This window comes from Ovis aries, chromosome 7 (genome assembly GCF_016772045.2).
Source record: "Ovis aries strain OAR_USU_Benz2616 breed Rambouillet chromosome 7, ARS-UI_Ramb_v3.0, whole genome shotgun sequence".
Taxonomy (NCBI): domain Eukaryota; kingdom Metazoa; phylum Chordata; class Mammalia; order Artiodactyla; family Bovidae; genus Ovis; species Ovis aries.
In genome coordinates, this window is record NC_056060.1 from 99,507,710 (window position 1) to 99,520,174 (window position 12,465).

At 46.9% G+C, this 12,465-nt stretch overlaps 1 protein-coding gene and 1 long non-coding RNA gene across 4 annotated transcripts in view; one reads left to right on the plus strand and one right to left on the minus strand.

The window, feature by feature from the left end:
- Window positions 1–12,465, minus strand: part of EFCAB11 (EF-hand calcium binding domain 11) — a 173,354-nt gene that overhangs the window by 5,806 nt on the left and 155,083 nt on the right. The window contains exon 6 of one of the 3 annotated variants that reach the window (XR_003589981.2): window positions 8,151–8,296. The exons of the other annotated variants lie outside the window; for them this stretch is intronic. The gene's annotated coding sequence lies outside the window, so the exon portion shown is untranslated. The remainder of the gene's footprint in view (window positions 1–8,150; window positions 8,297–12,465) is intronic. 3 annotated transcript variants of the gene reach the window in all.
- On the plus strand, window positions 3,114–5,966 carry LOC132660091 (uncharacterized). The gene is made up of 2 exons (XR_009601315.1): window positions 3,114–3,545; window positions 3,630–5,966. It is a non-coding gene; the product is annotated as an uncharacterized LOC132660091 (long non-coding RNA).

A 12,465-nucleotide genomic window follows, 5' to 3' on the forward strand; every position in this document is an offset into this window, starting at 1 on the left:
AGGGAAGGAATTGAAACATGGAGCATTCTCTATTGAAATGATGTAAAGACTATAAAAGTGATGCTTTTATGTGGAAACAAGAATAAATCCTATGTGTATTATAACTGTAACCTCATACACATTTATATTCATTTGGGCAGAAGTGGAAGATTATAAACTAAACACAAATTTGTTTTATGGGCTGTCTTGGATTAAAATATTCTTTAGTATTGATATCTTTTTCAACTGAAGGAGTATTTCCTTTCTTTTTGGTCTGAATTTTCTAAACAAGTGACCTTATTTCACAATGTCTAAATCTTCAGTACAGCAGGATTTCTCAATCTCGATGCTGTTGACATTTGGGGCCGGATCACTCTCTGCCATGAGGGCTGTCAGGCCTGTGCACTGTAGGGTGTTTAGCAGCATCCCTGGTTTCTATCTGTCTGATGTCAGGAGGACCCTTCCCCACTGGGACAGTCAAAACTGTCTCCAGATATTGCCAGGTGTCTCCTGGGAGGGTCGCGGGACAAAACCATCCCTGGTTGAAAACCACAGAGCTAGAATACATGAACTGTGAACTTCCAGATGTTCAAGCTGGTTTTAGAAAAGACAGAGGAACCAGAGATCAAATTGCCAACATCTGCTGGATCATAAAAAAGGCAAGAGTTCCAGAAAAACATCTATTTCTGCCTTATTGACTATGCCAAAAGCCTTGACTGTGTGGATCACAATAAACTGTGGAAAATTCTGAAAGAGATGGGAATACCAGACCACCTGACTTGACTCTTGAGAAACCTGTATGCAGGTCAGGAAGCAACAGTTAGAACTGGACATGGAACAACAGACTGGTTCCAAACAGGAAACGGAGTAAGTCAAGGCTGTATATTGTCATCCTGCTTATTTAACTTCTATGCAGAGTACATCATGAGAAACGCTGGACTGGAAGAAACACAAGCTGGAATCAAGACTGCCAGGAGAAATATCAATAACCTTAAATATGCACATGACACCACCCTCAGAAAATGAAGAACTAAAGAGCCTCTTGACGAAAGTGAAAGAGGAGAGTGAAAAAGTTGGCTTAAAACTCAACATTCATAAAACTAAGATCATGGCATCTGGTCCCATCACTTCATGGGAAATAGATGGGGAAACAGTGGAAAGAGTGGTTGACTTTATTTTTTTGGTCTCCAAAATCACTACAGCTGGTGAGTGCAGCCATGAAATTCAAAGACACTTACTTTTTGGAAGGAAAGTTATGACCAACCTAGATAGCATATTCAAAAGCAGAGATGTTACTTTGTCAACAAAGGTCCGTCTAGTCAAGGCTATGGTTTTTCCAGTGGTTATGTATGGATGTGAGCGTTGGACTATATAGAAAGCTGAGCACCCAAGAATTGATGCTTTTGAACCATGGTGTTAGAGAAGACTCTTGAGAGTCCCTTGGACTAAGGAGATCCAACTAGTCCATCCTAAAGGAGATCAGCCCTGGGTGTTCATTGGAAGGACTGATGTTGAAGCTGAAACTCCAATACTTTGGCCACCTGATGCGAAGAGCTGACTCATTGGAAAAGACCTTGATGCCGGGAGGGATTGGGGGCAGGAGGAGAAGAGGACGATAGAGGATGAGATGGTTGGGTGGCATCACCAACTCAATGGACATGAGTTTGAGTAAACTCTGGGAGTTAGTGATGGACAGGGAGGCCTGGTGTGCTGCGGTTCATGGGGTCGCAAAGAGTAGGACATGACCTAGATAGCATGTTGAAAAGCAGAGACATTACTTTGCCAACAAAGGTCCATCTAGTCAAGGCTATGGTTTTTCCAGTGGTCATGTATGGATGTGAGAGTTGGACTGTGAAGAAAGCTGAGCACAGAAGAACTGATGCTTTTGAACTGTGGTGTTGGCAAGACTCTTGAGAGTCCCTTGGACTGCAAGGAGATCCAACCAGTCCATTCTGAAGGAGATCAGCCCTGGGATTTCTTTGGAAGGAACGATGCTAAAGCTGAAACTCCAGTACTTTGGCCACCTCATGCGAAGAGTTGACTCATTTGAAAAGAGCGTGATGCTGGGAGGGATTGGGGGCAGGAGGAGAAGGGGACAACTGAGGATGAGATGGCTGGATGGCATTACGGACTCGATGGACGTGAGTTTGGGTGAACTCCGGGAGTTGGTGATGGACAGGGAGGCCTGGTGTGCTGCGATTCATGGGGTCGCAAAGAGTCGGACACGACTGAGCAACTGAACTGAACTGAACTGAGCGACTAAACTGAACTGAGAGGAGCCAAAGGTGGAGCCGTTCTCTGGAACATTCCAGCTAAATCTACACTCACTAGAAAACTGCTTTAAAGCCATCCCCTGGCCCCAAACAAGTGCTTTGGGGGCAGGGGAGGCACCCGTGTTTCTTGGCTGGATTAGGCAGATAGTTGCCTCAGTGCGCTGCCCCGCCGACACCAAGGTTTTGATGGAGCCCAGAGAAGACCTCCGGGGAGGCAAGCCCTCGGGGGTGCTAACAGAGCCAGCGGCGGGCACGTCTGTGTTCGCAGCGCACAGGCCGGCAGTCGGCAGTTGCTCTGAGTCACTGGGAGAGTCACGCGGGTGCTGGAAGTGGACGGCCCATTTCGCTCTCCTGAAACATGGATGAGGAATTCAACGTGGAGGCAAAGACTGAGATGAGAGAAGTTTTCTGAGTGGAACTTGAGGGGCGGGGGGAAAGGGAGAGGGGCCCTCTTTCTCTCTGATTCGTCGCGGGGTAATTTAAAGGGAAAAAGTGAAAACTGCCGTCCTGCAGCGCTGTCATGCCGACTGAACGGCGGGGGCCACAGCGGCGCCCCCAGCGAGGCGCCCCCGCGCGCGCGGACGGCCATCTTGGGCGGCGCGCCCGTCAGCCCGCGAGCGCCCTGCCCTTCCGGCCCCGGCGCCCCCCCGGCGCGCTGGCCTGCTCGCGAGGAGAGGCCGCGGGGCTCGGCGGCCGTTCGGTCGGCGACGCGTGCGTGAACTCTGCCTTGTTAAAGACGGGCGTGAGGCGAAGCCACCCAGACGCACGGAGAGCCGGAAGCAGCCTCCAGCGGGCTTCCGGCCTTTGGCGGCCGCCTGCGCGGCGGGGCCTGGCGCCTCCCCCCGCGCGGCCGCGCGCCTTCCCGGCCGCCTCTCGCATCTTCTGCCGCGGTGCCTCCCGTCGCCGCGTGCCTCCAGCCGTCCGCCAGGGCTCTCACCCCGGGGCGGCCCTCGCCCGCACAGGCGCGAGGATGAAAAAAGGCGTCAACGCCCCCGAGGGGATTCTTGACCCGTGAGGGGACAGGTGTCAGTGGACAGCCACTTTCCTTTGGTCCTTCTGGGGTGGCTCTCGGGACTCGGGGAAGCCCTCCTTCACCTCAGGCCTGCCCTCACTCACCGGTCCTCCCTTGCTCCCCGAGGTTGTACCCCAAACACGCAACCTGCGCGTAGCCCTCATCTAAAGCTCTGCTTTCAGGAAGACTCTGCTGACACAGAGGAAAGTTTGAGAGAAGAAGTCCTCACGGGCATTTAAATTTCCATCATGGGTAGCGTGGCACAGCAGAGTCTCGTTCAGGTAACAGGGAACTCACTATTGAAACAGATCAGTTTCTTCTCTTTGGGAACTGACTTTTAGAGCAAATTAAATATTGCCTTTCAGAAGAGCTCTGAAGTTTGAAGTTTCAGGCAATTGAAATGCCAAGGACAGCCAGAAAAAGGGGATCTTCTCTTCATTGTCTGATGTCACGCCTTATTTAATACTGTTTAGTCTGCCAACAATACGTGGTATTTCGACCTTAGGTGAGTAGTTTAGCTCCTTTTCACTCTCTGCCATAAGGGTGCTGTCATCTGCATATCTGAGGTGATTGGTATTTCTCCCGGCAATCTTGATTTCAGCTTGTGCTTCTTCCAGCCCAGCGTTTCTCATGATGTACTCTGCATAGAAATTAAATAAGCAGGGTGGCAATATAAAGCCTTGACGCACTCCTTTTCCTACTTGGAACCAGTCTGTTGTTCCATGTCCAGTTCTAACTGTTGCTTCCTGACCTGCATACAGGTTTCTCAAGAGGCAGGTCAGGTGGTCTGGTATTGCCATCTCTTTCAGAATTTTCCACAGTTTATTGTGATCCACGCAGTCAAAGGCTTTGGTATAGTCAATAAAGCAGAAATAGATGTTTTTCTGGAACTCTCTTCCTTTTTCCATGATCCACCCTTATGGCAGAAAGTGAAGAGGAACTAGAAAGCCTTTTGATGAAAGTGAAAGAGGAGAGTGAAAAAGCTGGCTTAAAGTTCAGCATTCAGAAAACTAAGATCATGACATCTGGTCCCATCACTTCATGGGAAATAGATGGGGAAACAGTGGAAACAGTGTCAAACTTTATTTTGGGGGGCTCCAAAATCACTGCAGATGGTGACTGCAGCCATGAAATTAAAAGACGCTTACCCCTTGGAAGGAAAGTTATGACCAAGCTAGATAACATATTCAAAAGCAGAGACATTACTTTGCCAACAAAGGTCCATCTAGTCAAGGCTATGGTTTTTCCAGTGGTCATGTATGGATGTGAAAGTTGGACTGAGAAGAAAGCTGAGCGCCAAAGAATTGATGCTTTTGAACTGTGGTGTTGGAGAAGACTCTTGAGAGTCCCTTGGACTGCAAGGAGATCCAACCAGTCCATTCTAAAAGGAGGTCAGTCCTGGGTGTTCTTTGGAAGGACTGAGGCTAAAGCTGAAACTTGAATACTTTGGCCACCTCATGTGAAGAGTTGACTCATTGGAAAAGACCCTGATGCTAGGAGGGATTGGGGACTGGAGGAGAAAGGGATGACAGAGGATGAGATGGCTGGATGGCATCACCGACTCAATGGACATGAGTTTGGGTGAACGCCAGGAGTTGGTGATGGACAGGGAGGCCTGGCGTGCTGTAATTCATGGGGTTGCAAAGAGTCAGACACGACTGAGCGACTGAACTGAACTGAACTGAGGATCGTGTATTCCTCAATGTATAAGTGTTCTTCTGCTTTCTGGACACAGAGGTATAGCTATGGACTGGTCGTGGGCGGGTGGTGGGATTGGCCACTTAGGATGAACTATGGAGGATAAAAGGCAGGCCAGGAAGAAAGGATGACACAAGCCAGGCAAAGCTCTGGCCTCCTTAGGACCAGGTTCTGCGACTAGAAGAGAGACACAGCGCATGCTGTCGGTACTTCCCCGTCACCTGTGCTACTCAGCTGCGTGGTTTGGGTGAATGGATCCCCACCCCAAGTTCCAGAAGTGGGATCCCACTAGCTTAAGCCAACCAGTTTAATCCCCCTGTCCTTACCATAGTGACTGGTTTGAGGGATCATTGGCTACTTAGGACATGACATTCCTCCTCTGACCACTGCTGATGGGTAAAGAGTTGTGTGCATATGTGCTCAGCGGTCAGTTGTGTCTGACTCTTTGTGACCCCATGGACTGTAGTCTGCCAGGCTCCTCTCTCTTCCTGGGGATTCTCCAGTCAAGAATACTGGAGTGGGTTGCCATTTCTTATTTCAGGGGATCTTCCTGACCCAGGGATTGAACATCTCCTGCGTCTCCTACATTGGCAGGTGGATTCTGGGTAAAGAGTTGGGTCAGTCATAATGAAGCCTGGGCATTTTGTCTGTCAGCTAAGAAGAAGCTCTCTCACTGGACAGCTGGGATGCAGAGATGACATGACCTTACAGCAGTCACTTTCCTGACACAAGAGTACAACTTCCATAACAGTTCTCTGAGTCACTGATCTAAAAATTTATGCATCTGCTTTTCATGGTCAATTATCAGCCTGAAAATGGTGCTACATACCGTGAAGGGAAGAGTCAGAAGAATTAGAGAGTGAGTTGGAGCCTAGTCAGCCAGGCCTGAAGCATGCCCAGTTTCAAAACTCTTAGTTACCTGATCCAATAAATTCCCTGGGTTGTTAAAAGCAGTCTAAAAAGTATTTCCTGGTATGTGCAAATAAAAGCATCCTGACATGTCAGGTATCCCACCTGAAACCTTTTCTAAACTTTGCAATATCTGGAACTTGGTAGCTATCGAGGAGACACTCATAAATTCAATATTTTTGAAACAATTATTCCATTTTGAAAGAAACCCTGAAATAATTCAGATTTTCCCTTTGGGTGCTATCTGACGATGCTGAATTAGTCTCTACAATTCTGCATTCTAAAGAAGTTACTTTCTCACTGCAATCCAACAAAAATCTTTGTTTACACTGCCTTAGCTGTGATTATGAGCTGAACGGTGACAGAACAGATTCTCCAGTCCAGGGAAAAAGAAAAAGGGATGTGAGATGCAGTCACAGCTGGCAGAGTGACCAACCATAAATAATGACTCAGTTTTTCCTATTTACCAGGTTTTTAAAACAAGGAGCCTTATTTAAAACTAGAGGGATTTTAAAAGGAGGAAAGAATGTACTTTCAGAACGTGTGATTATTGACTACTTGTGCACACGTGGATAAATGCAATCAACATATAGCCCAAAGTCTCATTTCTGGCAAAGAGTTTCATATTCCTTCTCTATCAAGTGTTTTAACAGAACCACTAATACATAGTGACATGATCTTTTTACTCAGTTTGAGTCTCTGGAAGAGAAATTGTGATGGCAGAAAATAGCTTATATCAGAGAGCTTTAGGGGTAAAGAACAAAAACCAAAGTGAGTCTCTCTGAACTAATAATAAAAAAATCTGGTTCCTATACTTTTGGGTCACTAGGTCCTCTGTTCCTGCCGCATGCCATATCTGTCTAAGAGGCCTGCTCTCAATACAGCAGGGAGTGATGTGGCCCACCAGAAAAGGCCCAGGAGTGAGGTTTTGTCTCAGCGAGGCTGGGTGACCCTGGGCAAGTGTCTCAGCTGCTGTGAATTCCAAGCTTCTAGCTGGTCAAGCCGAATGGCTGGGCTATGATTGCTACGCTGATACAGCTCTGCATTTTGACAAATCTACACTGGATCTCATCTGCTACCAGTGTATTTTACCAGAAGTCTAAAATGGCAAGCCACCCCCCAGGCATTTTTAGCTTTTAAAAAGTAGTTTTGAGTCTTCAACCCTGCAGACAGGTGTAAAGATCCCTAAACATATATAAATAGGGGGAAAAAATGATCCTGCCTTCAACAGTGTGAAATATGAATGGAGAGAAAGCCATGTCTATTTCAAATATATAATCACTTCAGCTGAGATATCTAGTATCATCGTGGACTTGATTATGAGATAAAAGAAGTGGGCCAGAGATGGCAATCATTTAATCTCTTAAGAACAGCTCTTCTGAAGAGCTTTTCACACTATGCTCCATAGACTTCTGGCAGGTTATGATCTGGCTAGAAAGAAAGCATAATGATGAGGAAAATTGTGTTTTCAATAACACATGCTTTTCCAGTTCAAGTCCTTCCACAAAGGAGGCAATAAGATGAACTCTGACCACTTTAACAGATGGCGTAATGGGTCTGTGCACAGATGTGGCCTCTCTGAAAACAACAAGTTCATAGCCTTGATTGGAGGTTTAGGAATGAGCTGAACTTTCAAGTGTGATGTAGGAAAGATTACATACTTCCAGACAAGAAAGCTGAGTATTAGCGGGTTCAGATGCTCGGAGAGATGAGCTAAAAGAATAAAGCTTAATGAGCTTCATTTTGCTAATGCAACAAATAGAGTTGAAGATGAAATATGAACTCTAAACATCGAGCCATTTATAAATGCCCTGCTGATAATGCTGTTAGCCCCTGTCGGATAGGGAAGCTTGCTTTTTCAAAAGCATACTTCCCCGGAGTCAGAAAACACCAATTGTCAGGTGATGCTCATTTTCCCCAGTAGTATGAGGTTTTCGAGTAGAATATATCTTTAATAATACATGATAGGGGGACTGTGGGATTTTTTGTTTACTTATTTGTGCTTTCCTTTTTTAAGGAAGACAGAGAAATAGACTCTAAAGTTTATCTGGATAAAGAAATATGCCAGGAGAATATTTTTTCCAAAAAATAATAATGATATCAAAACAAAATATAAAGCCTCAGTGTGCTTATGGCCCAGGAATCAGTGAATGAGAATGGCATCCAGATACACATATATACACACACACATACATGGGAATTCAGCAGTGATCAACAGAGGCATTTCAAGTTGGTGGGGATAAAACAAGTTGGTAGGAGAAGGAGCTGGGATCACTGACCCTCTGTTTATCCGTTCTGGGATGGCTGGAGTCTGTTTCCATGGCAGTCTGCTATGTGGCCAACAAAACTTGTTTCCGTTTCTTCCTGAGAACATAGCTAAGCCACATTTTCCAGCCTCCCTTGCAATGAGATGCCACTGGGAGTTCTGGCAACAGAATGATAATAATATAATAGTACAGAAAGAAAGAATATCCATTGTTCCTTCTAATCAAAAGCCCTCACATTTCAAAGGAGTGTACAGGACCTGACAGTCACCCCAGGGACTGTGGCATGGCCAAATCCTGAAAGATATTCTCATCCTGTGTTAGCAGAGATGCACCAGTAATCCGAGGGATTAATTCTATATATTAATAACTTGGTTATAGGAACATTGCTTGAAAATTCTATCAAGTCAGGGCGTAGCGTTATTTTTCTCACTAAATGAAGAGTACAGGGATTTATAAAAATTAAAATTTTTTAACTGTTCACACTACAGCTCTAAATAATCCATGTGGGAAAAATAAGATTCCACCTCCCAGGCCACTTTTCAATGATGTGCATCACTGAGCCAATGGAATGTCTGGCCTTACTTCTGCATAATTATGATAAATTATTGATGGCTTTGCTTACAACATACTCTCAGCATGTGAAAACTCTGCGTCTGTGGACAATAATAAGCAACATAAAAAAAGAAAAATGAAATATTTCATAGTGAAACAATTCCCTCAGATTATCAGAAGTACCCTGTTCTTCAAAGGCCACCTGTAACGGCAAAGGCACATGAGGAATGAACACGAGGGCTTTTCCTATGAGAATTTCAGCCGGGAAAGAGATGAAGGTTCAGAGGGCACATAGCAAATGTTTAGAAAGTTATGAAATGCAGAGAGAGTGAACATGGCCAAATCAATCAAATGCTAGGCTAAGATCAAGGGACCGCCAAGTCCAAGCGCAGAGAGAACACTTTAGCATTGAAACCTGCTAGAAGGCAGGACTTCTTTTCTTTCCCTGAAAGAGTAACTCCCAAGGTTAGCATGAGGATGGGGGAAGAAGAAGGGATGCACCTCTTCCCCCAGCCTTAATGAGGTCCCACAAAGTGCACGACCCTCTTGTCCTGACAGACCTCTCCCCACCTGCTCAGGACTGACAATCCACTCCCCAGGGGGAGGCCACAGTGCCGGAAGCTGGCATGACGTTTGCCTTCCAGAGTGGGTGGGAGGGCCAGGGAGAGTCTTCAAAGGTTTTAGGCTGAGAACACAAGCTGGCTCCTGGTGGGGTTTCAGTAATGTGTAAATCACATTAGGAGTGTGAAGGTATGTGTGTATGTCAGGGTTGGGGTGGGGCTCTTCCTAGCCTTGGGAAGAAACTGGACTTGCCCATAAACAGCCCCAGCAATACAGATTTTAGGGATTCAAATTACTGGCCCCATCCAGTGTGACATTTTCCTCCCATTATCCAGTCTCTCCTGCCTCCAGGCAGGGCCACATCATTGATTATGGAATATTCCAGCCACTAAAAAAGATCCCGATGATCATTAAAGACATTAAGTGCTGATCGGTGCTGGCAGAGTGAGTTAAAAGGTTCGTGCCCTTCTAGTAACAACTCCATGCGGCTATTTCAGGATATTTATTAAACAAATTAAGTATTTACATTATGCTCCAGGACTGTTTTTTCAGTTTCCTAGAATTGGGGGCTGAGGACGCACTGACCCACTCCAGTGTTCTTGCTGGGAGAATCCCAGGGATGGGGGAGCCTGGTGGGCTGCTCTCTATGGGGTTGCACAGAGTCAGACATGACTGAAGCGACTTAGCAGCAGCAGCTGCATTAGGCAGGTATCAGTGGGGTCCTCGTGCCCACCTGCACACAACTTTTTTATGTAGCTGAACCAAGGGACCAGGAAAAATTCATCACGATCCCAGGTGTTTTCCTTCTGGGTATACAGACTATGTCTTAGAAAGTGGTGACTGAGGACTAGAGAAAGGGGCTTAGTTAGTAAAGAATATCTCAGTTAGTAAAGAATCCACCTGCAATGCGGGAGACCTGGGTTTAATCCCTGGGTTGGGAAGATCCCCTGGAGAAGGGAAAGGCCACCCACTCCAGTATTCTGGCCTGGAGAATTCCATGGACTTCACCCCATAGTCCATGGGGTCGCAAAGCGCTGGATATGACTGAGCGACTTTCACTTTCACTTTCAAGGACTAGAAAGACAATTAAGGAAATCTCCTTCAAAGCCTAAATGAAATGGGTCTACTCCAACAATCCCCCCCCAAACTAAAAATGTTAATGCCATAATGATGATGAACCTAATCTAAACGTATTTTCTTACCCTACAGCGCTATGGTTTCCTGTGGTAAAGGAATCTATGGTTTCAAATACAGTGATAGTCCATGAAGGTCAGGCCATCTGCACTATATTATTATTAGTTTTCCTCCTCACTTGACTGTCAACTTGCAGTTCTTACATTTTATTACACTTGACTCTCTGTGTGGTTCTTAGAGTTGACACAGTGCCCGGCACACACTGATCCAAGGAATGCGTGCTGTACTGAGCGTGCGAATGGGAAAGTTTGGAAACGGGAGGAAAGCAGTATCACTGACTCTCTAATAGTCTTAAACCAATTACTGTGATCACTGTGGCACTTTGCTTTCTGATTAGGGTAAGAAATTCTGTATCCTGCTAATTTAAATGTACTAGAAACATTTACCCCCCTATCATTATAGTCTTGATTATTTCCACTTTAATGGATGTATATGATTTCATCCTCTGGAGTAGCAAACGGCAACCCACTCCAGTATTCTTGCCTGGACACTCTGTGGACAGAGGGGTCTGGTGGGCTACGGTCCACGGAGGCACAAGAAGATGGACACCACTGAGCAGCCGAGTCCACGTGACATCACCAAATGGATCTATAGTAATGTGCATGTCTGCTGCACTCTGGAAATGCCCCAGGCTTTCTGCTCTTGTATCTGTGCCAATGAACACATCCATTAAGAATCCTTTCTCTTAGAAATAGATTCTTGAGGACTTCCCTGGTGGTGCAGTGGATAAGAATCTGCCTGCCGGTGTCAGGGACATGGATTCGATCTCTGGTTGGGGAAGATTCCACATGCCATGGGGCAACCAGGCCCACGTGATACAACTCCTGAAGCCTGCGTGCCCCGAGCCCGTGCTCCGCAACTGAAGAGTAGTCCCTGCTCGCTGCACCTAGAGAGAGCTCACAGAAAGCAAGCGAGACCCAGCACAGCCAAAAATAGATATGCAATTAAATAAACACTTGAAAATTATATTATGGCACCCCACTCCAGTACTCTTGCCTGGAAAATCCCACGGATGGAGGAGCCTGGAAGCCTGCAGTCCATGGGGTCGCTGAGGGTCGGACACGACTGAGCGCCTTCACTTTCACTTTTCACTCTCATGCATTGGAGAAGGAAATGGCAACCCACTCCAGTGTTCTTGCCTGAAGAATCCCAGGGACGGGGGAGCCTGGTGGGCTGCTGTCTACGGGGTCGCACAGAGTCGGACATGACTGAAGCGACTTAGCAGCAGCAGCAGCAGCATATTAAAAAATAGATCGTTGAGTTCATTTATTTATTCATAAGATATACCCTAAAAGCCACTATGAACCAGGAGCATTAGGTGCTGAAGATGTAGGGGTGAGCCAAAAAGAAACAGGGTCCCTTGCAGCTTTTAGTCCAGCCAGGGAGAGAATCAAATGATTAGCCAGGACGTAGAGTCACCAGTGTGCCGAGCGCCCTGTGCCCTGTGTGCTGTGCTTAGTCACTCACTCGTGTCTGACTCTCCGCGACCTCCGTGGACTGCAGCCCGCCAGGCTCCCCTGTTCATGGGGATTTTCCAGGCAAGAATACTGGAGAGGGTTGCCATGCCCTCCTCCAGGAGATCTTCCCAACCCAGGGATCGAACCCAGGTCTCCTGCATTGCAGGCAGATTCCTTACCATCTGGGCCACCAGGGAAGCCGAGCACCGTGGGAGAGAGACAGAAGGCGCCACGAGAGGGCAGGATAGAGGAGCCGGGTGCAGAGGTCAGGGAAGCGGTCCCTGAGGAAGCGGATGGGGCTGAGATCAGAGTTAAGACTTAACAGGGAGGTGCAGGGCAGGGAAGAGCCGTCCAGCAGAGACGACAGCATGTGCAAGGGCCTCGAGGCAAGAGACAGCAAGTATGTTCAAGGAACTGGAAGAAGCCGTGCCCCCAGCGTACACGTGATGAGCATGGAGTCCAGTGACCCTGCAGGGTGACTGAGATCACTCAGGGCCTGGTGGGCCACTTAAGGACTCTGGTTATAATCCAAAGGGCTATAGGAAGTTGCTGAACTGCTTCGA